The sequence below is a fragment of the Parasteatoda tepidariorum genome, chromosome 6 (genome assembly GCF_982258835.1).
Source record: "Parasteatoda tepidariorum strain Cologne lab strain chromosome 6, Ptep-v5.0, whole genome shotgun sequence".
Lineage (NCBI taxonomy): Eukaryota > Metazoa > Arthropoda > Arachnida > Araneae > Theridiidae > Parasteatoda > Parasteatoda tepidariorum.
Window position 1 is genome coordinate 22,761,501 of NC_141760.1, and position 13,935 is coordinate 22,775,435.

The window sequence follows — 13,935 nt, forward strand, 5'->3', positions numbered from 1 at the left end:
GGACGTGGAATTGAAACAAAATTGTAATTTTTTTTCTTTTTATTTATACAACTTGAAATGGAACTTTATTTTATTTCGATCAAATAGTTTTTTTTCCTTTTTAAACTGGCTGAAAGATTACTTTTCTGACTACTGATAGAATTGATCAGTGAAATCAATAATGTTCTCCACCTTTTTAAATTACTTTTTAAATAATATTTTTCGCTATTTTTTTCTCTCTATTACTCCCTTATTTACATACCAAATCTCATGTTTATAGTATGATGACTGAAATATTGCTAATACATTCTATTAATGTTTTTGGTTGCAATTGTTTTGAAAATCCTAAAAATTCTTTACATATCTGTCGGAAGATGCTTTTATTTTCATATATATATATACAAAATTTTTAATGCTTATCGAAATAAAATATATAGCTACCAAAAAATTAAAAAAAATTGATACGTATTCTTTATAACTTTAGTTACTTAATTTTCTAAAATAATTCGACATTTAAACTTGGAGTTGGCGATGGCATATATTTCAACAGATAACCGAAACAGAAAAAAACTAAAAAACCCAACTAAAAAAAAGCGAACTACCCCGAATAACTTTTGATATAATGATCGATCATCACGTTCTAGAACTCATTCTTAATGGTTCGAAGGGGTGACTTTAAATATGTTAATTAATTGGTGCAGACGTTATTTTAAATTACGAAAGCAGACAAAAAAACGTATTTTCCCTGAATAAACCTGCCTTTTTTTCGACGACTGAATTAGGTTTCTGAGCTGCAACCTGGGAAATTTGGTCCCCATAGTTTAGTCAGGAGAGCGATTCAAAGTTTAGAACCCTAAATATTAATTTTACTTTTTGCTAATTCGCCATATTTCGAGAATTTCAGCGAATTTAAAAAAATGTGCACACAATTGTAAAATTCGTTTATCAAAGATAATTCCAAGCAAAAGATACATTTTAGCAAATATTCATTATTATTTTATTTAATAATAGTCGAAAAAAATTTAAATTGTAGGGTATAGAATTTTTTACATAATTTTAAAGAATGTAATTGTACATGGCAAAAAATTTGAACGAATACGGTCGAATAGTCTGTGAGAAATCGAATTTTGGAAAAATTCGTATATGTAAAATTCAATTGCTCAGGAACTATTCAACCGATTTTGCACAAAGTTTGGAATTTACCATGTAAAATTAAATACCATAAAATGATGTAAGGAATTGTATACCTAACAATTCAAAACTTTTTAGACTATTATGAAATAAAACAATAAAAATTAATAATTATCAACTAAAATGTATTTTTACATGAAATTACCTTTGTATAAAAGAATTTTATAATTGTGTGCAAAAACTTATCCATTCGCTTAAAAAGTTCTCGAGATATGGCTAATTACGCAAATTGTAAAATTAACATTAAGGCGACCAGACTTCGGATCGCTCTCCTGATCAAACTATGGGGAAAAGATTGCAGCTACTCCCTATATTTTAGTGGTTAAAAATCCGAATCAGTTGAGGAAAACGGTATGATTATTCCGAAGAAATACGTTTTTGTGTCTGATTTCGTAACTTGAAATATCGTCAGCTCTAATTAATTAGCATGTTTGAGGTCACCCCATCAAGCCATTAAGATTGAGTCCTAGAGCGTGAAGTTCCGATCATTAGATCAAAAGTTATTCAGGGTGGTCCATTTCTTATTTTGTACAACCGACATACTCAGACATTTTCTTATACGCACATATCGGACAGTGTCCATTTTCTTAAACACTCATTTTGAGCTGTGTCCCTTTGGGCTATGTTCGAAAAAAACCAATGCTTTTCTTGTTTGTTTGCCGCAAATGTTGCTTGGCATGATTAGCGGCCAACTCAAAAGTTTCAGTTTTAGGCTTGTTTTTTAACAAGCGCTGTTACGAGTTGTTTATTCTTATTTCGTTTTAGTTAAGCAAACGCTGTTTGTTAAGTTTAAAATTTCTTACCTCTTTGATTGTTTAGTAGATTCAAATAGGCAGCAAGAAACCTTAAAAGCGAAAATAACTAATCTTAAAAGATTGGTTATCTGAATGAACACAAAAAAGTGTTGAAAAATAAAGATTGAGTTTTACGAGTTGCTAGAAGTTGCAGATTTTAACTGTCAACTAGGACATGGAAGAACGACTGGAGAATTTGCATGTAAGATTTAAATTTTTTTTTCTTTATGGACTTAATAAATGTGTGAAACATGAAAACAAAATTAATTTTAATACTATTAACAGTAATAGTATTGATTAAAATAAAGTAACTATTTCAAAGTTAAAGCTTCCTGATGTACAGTGCAAAAAAAAAAAAAGATATCGCCCTGAATAATTTTTGTTCTAAAGATCGGATTTTCACTTACTAAGTGTCACTACTCTCAATGGATTCTGGGGATGACTTCAAATATGCTAATTAACTAGTGCTAACTATTAATTAAGTTACGAAATCAGACACAAAAACGCCCTTTCTTATAATGAGCATCTTTTTTTCATATATTTGGATTCCTGACCCTCAAAATAGACAACATTTCGGAAAAATTGGATCAAAAATTGGGGTGCTAGGAAGTTATGTATATTTGGCGTCGTTCCAAAAAGAGGCCAAAAACTGTCGTCATAAAAGGAGGAGAAATTTTACATAACCATACTCTAACTGCGTAATCGACAAGAGAGAAATACTCCGTTGCTCAGCAACCAATCTGAAAGAATTAAACAGAATGAAATAAAAAAAAAAGCCATTCATCGTTTTTGTGTTAGCTTGGGTCGGAAAGGCTTTTATTTTTAAAGTAGTGAATAGAAAAATATCTGAAGTTTCTAGGAAATAAGATTTTTTTAGTTTATTTCTGACCAAAAAAGCTAAGATTGCTTTTGTTTTCATCTCCTTTAAAAATAGATTTTGAATTGATTTATAAATTATTCATAATTTTCCTAGATTTTAATATTTGAACACATGAACAAGGCATGATTTGTTTTTAAGTTACTTTTAACTTGATTAAATATAAAGATTTTATACTAAAACCAAATGTGCATTTTTTAAAATTATATCCGGAGTTGTAAGGCTAATCAAGAAAAAGATCCCATAAAATATGTAAAATAACTGTAAATAATGCACATTCACATGATCTTGTATAATTCACGATATTTCTCTTTTTTTTCTGTAATTGGAAAAATTAGTGAATGTTACGTGAAATTTTAAAAAGATTGAAATATGTATGTTTAAGAATATTGTATGATTCATTTTTTAAGAAATCGTTTCATTCTATCAGATAAGCGACTTAAGTGGTTTTCTTTAGATAAAGATAATTTACAAATAGCATCCTGCTATATTTATACATTCTGAAACAGATTTTCGTAAATTCACCATAAAATGTTGCTCAACATGTTCAACAGTTACGATCACCAAATATTGCTACCATAATTTCTTTACTTTATTCCTTTTATTACAAACTTATTTCACTATTCTTGCTATCATTACATATTTATCGATAGTCTCCATTTGAGTAGAATTCGAAAGGTCCTTAAGAAACTATAATAGTGGCAGCAAAATCAAAAAGATAAATGTATTTTATTACGTTTATATACACCACATCAATAAATAATCAATAAATAACTTCAAATATCTGGTAACAAAATCTTAAGTTTTGAAATTTTAAATTTAATAATAACACTTAATTTAATAACTTCATTATTTCATTATGGGTACAACGGTTTTTTTAAAAAAAATATTTTAAGCACTTCATGAACAATAATATTTACAGATGTTTGCTTCTTTCAGCGTAATATTCTGATCACGAATGTTTCAAATGTAACACATTATACTCGAGGGTAAGAACTTCATCAAAAAACATGAAGAAAATAAACGCATGACGTGAGTGTAGAAACATGACGAAACATGAAAGAAACATGACTTAAGACGCATGACGTGAGTAAAGAAAAAATAAGTAATATGAAGCAGAAATGTGAAGTTGCCAACAGAAAAACCTAAATAAGGAGGGAAAACAAAACTGAAAAAACCGCATTTCCCCAGAGGGCTGTTCAGGCGATCCAAGTTCTTGGACGAAGATTGATTGATATTGATGGAAACTTGTTTTGCTTTGAACTTGGATCGTGTAAACGATCATCCAAGAGCTTAGTCCAAGTCCTTGGAACATGTTCTACTTTCCATCCAAGTTTTTCCTCCCTGAACCAATCAGCGTCTCCGGTTCTGTGACGTCAACAAGCAGGTATCAGATTATGCCATTTTGTTGTCTGTTTTCATATAATTTAGTCCAAATAAACTAATCTGTTACGGTTTATTTGTGTTATTATGACTTTATTTGAATTTATTTAGTAATTTTAAACTTATATAAGTATTATTTTATAATGCTGAATATGAACAATGCGCATGAGCAAGTTTTTCTTTCGATCAATCAGTGACATTCAAAAACTTGGATAGTGTCGACGAATCATCCAATTTCTAGGACAGAGAAATTCCTCCAATTTCTCAGATTCAAGAACTTGGACCGTGTGAACAGGCCTCAAGAGTGAAATAGAAAATAAAAAATAAATAAAAACAAATCTAGAAAAACCGCGATAGCCAGGAAAGGCAAATCAGGTTAAAATGCATTTCCATGTACCATATGGGGTGAAATTAATATAGTTAACAGGGGAATTGGCATTCATATGAATGAAATGAGGTTCCCGGGTATCAAGATGAGCTGATGTGACAGGGATGGCTAGAATTTTTGCATTATCGAAATTAAATTTATTCCCAAGATGCAAAGATGGCAACAATAGATTTATCGCATTCTTGAAAATGGAATTATCTACCGTGTTCCTTTAGTCAGAATTTTAATATAGCCCAGATTGCATTGGAAAGGAATATATTCTCTGTTTCACTCCACACTGCCACAGACTACTACAATTTCTCTAGTTTTCTTTTATTTTTTTCCCACTTTTATTCTTCATTTTCAATTGGAATCAAATCACTTTTGTTTTCTTCATTCATGTCTGCCGAATCTTAAAAATCTTTGTCTATTTTTGAGCGCGCCAAACATTTGCTTCAAACGTTGCCATTCTCAGGGCTCGCTAGACGTTAATGACAAGTGATATGAATTTTTGAGAGCTCTGGACTTTTATTTTCATATTTTTTGAAGATATTATTTATTTTTATTCAATTTTATTTTGTTTAATTAATTTATTTATTTTTTGCTCTGCTGTGCTCTGAGAAACATTTTTTAGAATGTTAAACGATTTCGTTTGCAATTGAAATTTCGAAAGTCGAGTGATGACTTCTGTCTCCTGGAATCAAAGTTAAGTAGTTACAAAGTCAATACATAATATACAAGTTGATAATAATATACAAGTACGTAATATATAATATACAAGTTAAAGTCTGCACGAAATTTTTGGAAAATATACTTTTTATATTTTACCCTTTATTTTATTTGTTTGCTTTAATTACTCAAGTTATATGATGACATGAATGAATAGTAAGTATAATAGTAAACAGGACTTTTCAATACTTTTCCTCATTTTTCTTGCCGCTCATAGCAAAATAAACGAATAAGTTTATATTCTAATAATTTTAATATGTTTGTTGTTGTTGTTGTTTCTATGCAACTTGCCGCACGGGCAAGCCTGCTTGGTGAACTGTTTCATGTTGCATGTTACGTTCAAACAGATTTCAATTCTGGGATTAATAAAATCATCATCACGTTTCAATTGAGCATTAATGAATAATTAACATTCTTGTCTTTTTAAGGTGAAATAAAAAAAGAGCAACTTCTATTTATAATTTCTAAAAAAAGTATGTTAAAACTATTTGGTGAACATATTAATTACAGCTATAAAATAATTTGTAAATCATAATAATTTGTAATTTGTATATAATAAAATCTCTAAATGTATCTTACTTTAGTATTAAGGAAATTCTAAAGTTAAAAAAAGAACCATTTTTTGAGGTGATGATTATAAAAAATAGCACAGTTTTGGAATCTTTTTGCAATTTTATAATTTTAGTATTTGCTGTTTAATAAAGTAAGTCATATCAAGTATTTTCCTAATATGACAATATTTTCTTGAACTTTACTAAAGTTGAGAAATAATATTAAAAACTTTTTTAAGCAAATTTTTTCAACATTAACGTTTTTTAATCGAGCAACTTTCTCATAGTTTGAGGGTCAGAATAAGTTTGAACGTCAAAATAAAATTGTATGTCCATGATTTTTTGTTCATTTAAAAAACAAACAAGTCTGTTTTATTTTTTACCATGAGCATTGTTACGAATTTCTGCCTGACCAAAAGAGGGCACTCACAATAATTCTGTAATCACTTGTGTGGCAGGCAATGGATTGAACTGGATGACTTATTGGAAAGCCCCATCATATTATTTTGTTTATTATTATTATTAAATTTGTTTATTGTCTAAAATGGCCTTTTTTATTTATCACCCATTCGCCACTGAATCATTCTGCAATAGACGTATATGCATTTACTTTTCATTACTCAAATAAATAAGAAACAGTAAAAAAAGACAACCGATAATTTATCTTCATTTTCCTAAAAAGTAGTATGCTTTGTAAATAGTCAGCTGTTTTGCATTGAATAATTTTAAACAGCAGAATGTTTTTAATAAGATTTAATTCTCACCCAGCTGGCAATAATTTTAAGTTTTCTTTTAATAAAAACTTGACAATAATTTAAAAAAGGAATTTTACTTTATAGGAAAACCTAAATTAAAGTAATAAAAAATTTATTAGCATATTAATAAAAAAATAATATACGTGCTAGAGTAAAAAGTCAGGTTTTGAACAATGTCAAAATTTATTTAAATAGTTGGTAAAATAGTTCTGTGAAACACGAGCGGACAGGTAATTAAAATATTTATTTTAAGATCAAGACGGTATACACTACCCTACAATAATGGAAGAGACAGTTTAAGTTTCTAAAATTTTTTTAAATTTCTTAAGAAATACTTAAAGTATTATTTAATAACTTTAGAAATGTTTAGTTCATGCAATTTTTCATACTCAGCAATAAAATTTGAAGCTTTCAGAGGTTTCGGAAAACCAACAATAAATTACGGAAGAAAACAATTATTTTTGAATAGTAGCATTCAATAAATTTTAAAATTAATTTTTAATTGCAATATTTCTGATATATCACTGGAAATCAGTTTTTACATCCCATATTCAGATTTAAATGATTGCGTTACATTGAGATAAATTAAAAAAACATATTAACTAAAAGATAAGCTTAAATCTTTTATAGTCAAAGCATTTTTTGAATTATCAAATAATTGATTTTTTAAAACAAAGATATTCCTTTATGGTAGGGTTAACTATGATTTGAATCGAAATCAAACTCATATTAAAATAAACATACAAGAGAACAGGTCCGAAAAGTAAAATAAAACTATGTTTAATTCAAAATAAATTATTTTAAGTCACATAAATTAAACCATCTGTCACAATTTTTAAATTAACCAAAAATACATATCGATTTGCATAATCATTTCTCAGAAAAGTAATTTACTATCAGTATTATTCAAATGGATAATACAAAGGAATATTTAAAACAAGTTACTAGACAACTAATCATATCTGTTTTTTCAGTTTCAATCTGTTAATAACTTCTGTAGCCATTGAAACAAACTTTTTTATTTTATCTAGTTGCTCTAATGCAGAATCAGGCTCTTTTGTATCATCAGTACGTAAATGGGATACGTTGTTGAATCATTCTGCACATTTTCTCAATCCATCTATCTGTATCATGACATTCTAAATCATCCTTCACGTTTTCTGCCAGAATCTGATCCAACTAATACAATAATTAAATGTTAGGCATCCTTAAATAGTACACTGAGAAAAAAGAAAAAGTATGGTAAAAACTACTAAAATTTTATAAAAATTATATCGTGATTCTGGCTGTATGGGAACACCAAAAATAATTCTAGCCGAAGCGCTTTAGTAATGATTTTAAAAAATTAACGATAAAATATAAATTTATAATATGTGATAAAATTTGGTAGATGTAGTGAAATTCGGTAATTGAAACCTTGGAAAATATATGGCATAAAAACCAGTCCTTTTCACTACCGTGAGAATGACGGGGTGAGGTTTCGCCCTCTATTTCTCGCTCCCGTGATATTTCCGGGCTGGAGTGTTCACTAGTAAGGCGCCAATAAGAATAAAACTAATTAATTTCTTTTGTCCGGAAAACATTTTATTTCTAATTTTACACCCCAGATGGCAGTACCAGGATATTTTTAAGGTAATTCTAGATAGTTAGTTTATTTTAAAGTAGATGTTAGCACTAATCAAATACGCGCATAATATACACGTATAAAAAATGGGCACTTTTATGACCGTTTTCTTGAAAACTAACCCATCGTTAAGGGGACATTTCAGTTTTGTACTTTTTACTAAATGTGAGATAATCAGAAGTATAATTCTGAGAACCGGAATTTTCGGTAAGCAGTTACCATATGAAGGGAGAAATTAAATAAATCGTTTGGAAACAGTATGCTTTGGTTTTATTAACTAGAATTATCGTACTCTTTTTTACCAGAAATGTCTTTACCATACAGTACGGTAATTTTACCAGGATTTTTTTCTCCGTGTATAAACAAATTAAATTAATGTCACATGTACCAAAGTAATTTTATTAATTATAAATTACTCTTGTGATAAGTGCCGATGTTAACTATATGTACCAATTTTAAATTATTTCCAATAACTCATGTACCGAAATTTAAAGTAATTATAAATTAAAAATAAAGTACCGTAGTAAATTAAGTGATTAAAAATATATTATAAAGGAATGGGTTGTAAAATTTGATAGATGTATTCAGTCGATAAAGTTTAAGACAATCAAAGAAAAAAGTGAGAGATTAATTAAATAATAAATTTTGATAATAAATTTGGAGCATCATAAATTGATGTAAAGAAAAGGCCGAAAGTGATCGAAAATAGTGGAAGGACATATTGCTTAAGTGCCACGTGAATTAACCCAACAGCAAGGGCTCGTGGTCAAGATAAAGTTAGGGGACGACTGAATAACAACTATGAAATTTATACACAACAATAAATACGTTGTAACTATCCTCTAGTCAAATAAATACCATAAAAAAAAAGTGAGTTACTCACCTCGATGAACAAAATGAAGACGTCGAGGAAAGAGAAGACAATTGTCGAGAAAGACAAAAACAAGGTATTCACGTTCACATCTTTTGTTTATTAAATTTTTTTTATTTTTTACAGAGGATAATCGAATCCCCTGAGTGGGGAGGGATGTAGTTAAGTAATAAATGGGGAGTAATTGGCCAAATTCAAAATTGATCTAAAATGAAAAAGATAAATCAAAAAAAAAAAAAAAAAATGGCAAAAATAATGTAGCTTTGGGGTGGTTTGGCATGGCTCGCTGACCAAGAAGGTCAGCTTACCAGCCGCACCGCAATCCCCGAGAGAAGTGTGTACTTTTCAGTACCAAAAACGATAATGATAATGGCGTCCCTTAAGCGCGGGAAAATGCGAGTTGAAAAAGCAGGAGAGAGAACGACTGTCATTGGATAGGGGATTACCACACGATTAGGTCACCACCAATCAGTGCAAAATTGTACTCCCACACATACAAAAAAGGCGTGAACACGCTAAAAATTCTGGAAAAATCTAGAATAAACCAACCGGAAGAATCACTACGTGCAAAATTTGAAGGTTACTTGAAAGTGATGGGAAAAGAAGTTAAGTGGTGACGTAAAATTAGAATGTGAGGGAAAAGAATTCGTCCTTGAAGGACAGTGGGGTCAGACGACCTTGAATTGTAAAAGGTGAAAAAGAGAAAGACACAAAAATGTGTTGCTAACTTAAGAGGAAAAGAAACATTTCCAATTCTCTTCACAGAAAAAAAAAATGAAGAGAAATAAAAAAGGAAAAGTACAAATATTATAAACTATGAACGATTAAATTAAAATTAAGTTAAATTCCGGACATAATAACAATCGTCACACAACACTGTGACATCAAACAACCAACATTAAACTAAAAAGGGATTAAATTAAACAATTAGAAAAAAAACGTCACACATCACTGTGACATCACCCCAACTGACCCAAAAAATTTTGTGACCAGTTGCAAAATTTTGAACAGCCTTGGCAAATGATTGAAAAAAAAATTGTAAAAATTTTTTTTTTTTTTTTTAAACGGCAAGTCAAAAAAAATATTGAAGGGGTTAGGTAGAAGGCTACCACCCATCTCCACTCAGGTGTTACATACAATATTAAGTTAATACATTAACAAAAAAAAAATCAAGAAGGAAAATTTGATGACATCCAAGATACATATAGCATTGGTGTTGACATTTCACAAAAAGATTTGTTACCGTGTGAGTCCATAGTATTAAACGGATTACGGCAGGCAAGGAGGTAAGGCAGGCACGGATAACATATGGATAAGGCAGGCGTCTTCACCAGTTTTGGAACCCTTGTTCGGAAGATTGGACAGGCGTAGTTCAGGCTTGGTGTCACATCCAGTCATGGAAATACACTTCGTGGCATCTGAAAGTACAATCTTCGGACAGATTATGCTCGACAAGAAAAGGTACACCATCGGTGCTTCTGGGTGAGTAACTCTCATTTGACCAGAGTTTAGTTACGCACACAGAAACACACAAAAAATATAACAATGTGAACGAGAAAATTTTTTTTGTAAAATACCTAACAAACATTTAACACAAGTGTGATGCTAGTTTGATTATCAGAAAATGTGCATAAAAAAATTATTAATTAAACTTAAACTGAAATTAGTTAACCTAGAGATAGGAAAAAAATTTTTACTTTAAAAAAAAACACATGTGGACAAAGTGGTAGAAATAGGCAATGCCTTAAGTATTAGCAAAAAAGTTATTGCTCAAAAGGTAAAAAAAATTACTGTTTAGAACATACTTGTGTGGGAACATTCACCAAAAGGTGGCTTAAACAAGGTAAGGAGAGTTAGAATTTAGACAAAAAAATTTTGTTATCAAAAGTATTGGGCAGGAATGCACAATTCCTTAAGGAACAAGGATGAAGATTCATCATCCAGACATAGCAGTAATAGGATAGAACCAGACTCAAGACATTGTTGAAATCCTGCGCAGGATTTGCCATCACGACCAGCATGATAAAATCAACTAGTCAACAGTAAGGTTTCTTCCCTTAGTGGCAAGTCCAGAAAACAATTACATAGTCAAAAAAAAATTAGATTAGATAAGCGAGGAAGTAAATAATTTAAATTACATACTAAAGAATCACTAAAAAATTGTTTAAATTAGTTCACAAAAATTTACAACAAAACTTGCAGTAGAAAAAGCAAAAAAAAAAAAAAAAAAAAAAAAACAGGCTTGTGTGTAAACCAAGCTTAATTTAATAAAAAAACATGAGCAATCAGTTTAATTTAGGGTTAAAGTCCACTTACTAAGAAAAAATGATAAAAACACATTATCATGATAAATTCAAACAACACTGCAAGCATCACAAACACACAAAAACAAATAACATTTCTTTGGTCAAAAATTTGCTCACTGTAGAATTAAAAAAAAAATATCAAACAGATATAATTAAATGTGCATAACCATAAAGGTAAAAAAATAATAAGAATTCACTGTTTACAGTGATGAACACTAAAAATTATGGCATTTTGTCTTTTGTTTACATTAAAAGAAAAGCTCAATTTCATTAGTATTAATTCTTCATGTGTTAGAATAAAATACTGTCTGTCCACCTGATATACAACAAATTATGGGGTTATTGGGGAAAAAACATTTGCATTTCATATGCATAATTCCACAATCTCATAAATTCTGGCATCTCCGTGCCAGGAGTAAATTTTTCCACTAAAAAATCAATCAATTTTTCTACAAAAATCAATTCTTATCTCATTTATAATGTCACATCTAAAAACAAGACATGATCCCTTCCAGGAACTTTCCCAGAACATAACTCCAAATTGCCAGGTACTTTTGCCCTAGGCTATCATAACTCATAATTACCAGGACTACTCTCCCAGTATAAATAACTCATTTCATATGCATACCACCCATACAAAAACTGACCAGGACGAACCAGGGGCATGATTAAAAATCTCCCATACTCGGTCACTAGGGCTGGCATTCACAACTTAATCCTTCACTTTCTGAAGTGAATCACACATTATTCATATCCCGACTCTCTCGGAATAGATTCATCAAAAATCAAAACAATATCGTTTCCAAATACAAAACCCGTGGAAATAAATAAGTCAACTCAAACATTGACACAAGAAACAACACCAAATCAACCCCAAAACAATATTTGTATGTTATTACCAAAGAAGGATTTTTATATGTATATATATATGTATATATATATATATGTTGGTTTATTTACTTAAATTATGAAATAATTTTCAGCATGATTGCTAAAAGTGTATGATTAGGAGTGGTTGCATCACTTTGCAACAAAAAGAACAATTGTACTCATAAACATAAAAATAATTAATTAATTTAATTACATCATCTAATGTTTTGAAAAGAATCAATTAATTGACCAGTAACATAAATCTCAAACCAAGAATATGTAAGTGTTATTAATAGCATTAAAGAACATAAAAAAAAAACAAAAACAACCATTAACTTGTCAAAACAAAACCAATGAATATATACACATATCAAGAGAATAACATTAAAGGTTCAAAATATAATAAGTAGTTAATTTTTAAGAATTACAACACCTTATAATTGAAAGAACTACAAAGAGATGGCAAACCCATCCTATAGCATGTGAAAAAATAAATCTTAGTTTAAATAACAAAACATTAATTTTTGATGAATTTGTTATGTTAACACTCTATTCAGGCCACAATTACAAAACAAAAGAAAAAATTACCTAAATCACTCAATCATTAATCATTTTTTTATACTAATAAATTGCTGCATGTATGGTTGTCATACATAAATAAACTCAATTGAAATAAATCAAAACTTAAATTTGTGATTAATTAAAGGTAGGTTAAATTATGTAACTTAATTAATCCATTACTAATCAATTTTAAAAGAATTAAGTTCACACCTGACTTTGCAGATGGAAAAAAAATGAAAGAAAATTTAGTTCGGAATCCAAAAAGATGCACAAAGTTTTTTAAAAAATTTTTCTATGAATTTACTGAAGTGTGTGATCAGTACACAACAAAAAATCAAGAAAAAATCACTAAATTCATCTACTTGGTAAACTCGTACTAAATAACAGTTTAAAAACAATTTAATAAAAGTTAATAATTACTATTGCATGAAAGATTGAATGGGAACTCAAAATCCAACAAAATTAATTATATATACATTAAATGATTACACAGTTTACTGCTTGAATTAGATCATTGTTTATACATATAAAGCAGTTACAGTTAGATAAGTGAAGTGACCGCAATTGCGGAAGATTGATTGATTGCTTACGCGAAAGTCAATTTCACAAGTGCGTGGAAAGATCGAATTGTTAATCGTATTAAAAAAAACATTATTGAGTGAAAATGTAACTTATTAATTCATGACAAGTAATTACAAATTTTAAAAAAATTCACTGATTGGTACACTTAGCATCAGTAACACAAGAGAAACAATTAAAATGAAGAATACGTTGTATTCAAAACCAGTTACAACAAAAAAAAAATTTCTTAATCACTAAAATTTATTCATAATATTATTAGTTAACAAAAAATTTATAGCCGAAATTGGCTAAACAACGCAAAGCGGTACAATAAGACGGCACCATATGTACCAAAGTAATTTTATTAATTATAAATTACTCTTGTGATAAGTGCCGATGTTAACTATATGTACCAATTTTAAATTATTTCCAATAACTCATGTACCGAAATTTAAAGTAATTATAAATTAAAAATAAAGTACCGTAGTAAATTAAGTGATTAAAAATATATTATAA

General features: G+C 29.2%; 1 long non-coding RNA gene across 1 annotated transcript; it reads right to left on the reverse strand.

Moving 5' to 3' along the window:
- Positions 1-7,392: 7,392 nt before the first annotated feature.
- LOC147807684 (uncharacterized) lies at positions 7,393-12,289 on the reverse strand. Its single transcript, XR_015434551.1, has 2 exons — positions 9,134-12,289; positions 7,393-7,805 (listed from the first exon to the last, which is right to left on the reverse strand). It is a non-coding gene; the product is annotated as an uncharacterized LOC147807684 (long non-coding RNA).
- Between the last annotated feature and the right edge of the window lie 1,646 nt (positions 12,290-13,935).